This window comes from Morone saxatilis, unplaced genomic scaffold (genome assembly GCF_004916995.1).
Source record: "Morone saxatilis isolate NCDOM2014 unplaced genomic scaffold, NCSU_SB_2.0 Contig17, whole genome shotgun sequence".
Taxonomy (NCBI): domain Eukaryota; kingdom Metazoa; phylum Chordata; class Actinopteri; family Moronidae; genus Morone; species Morone saxatilis.
This window is the reverse complement of record NW_023339729.1, coordinates 1268140-1268441: the sequence shown is the minus strand read 5'-3', so window position 1 is coordinate 1268441 and position 302 is coordinate 1268140.

Sequence of the window (302 nt, the reverse complement as noted above, 5' to 3'; positions counted from 1 at the left end):
TGCCTGGGTTGCCTGCCCCGTTGCAGCGTCTCTGCACATGGCTGTGGCTCAGGAGGTAGAGCGGGTCGTCCACTAAACAGAGGGTTGGTGGTTCGATTTATGACTCCTCCCACTGCATGTCAGAGTGTCCTTGAGAGATACTGAAGATATTGAACCCCAAATTGATCCTGATGCTGTGCATCTGTGTATGAGTGAGTTGGTTTCTGTTTGTGAAACGCTTTTAGTGGTCAGAGATGCCAAGATGGCAACAGCCAGAGCCGACACCTACAGTTGACATCTCAGAGACTACATCCATTTTTAAT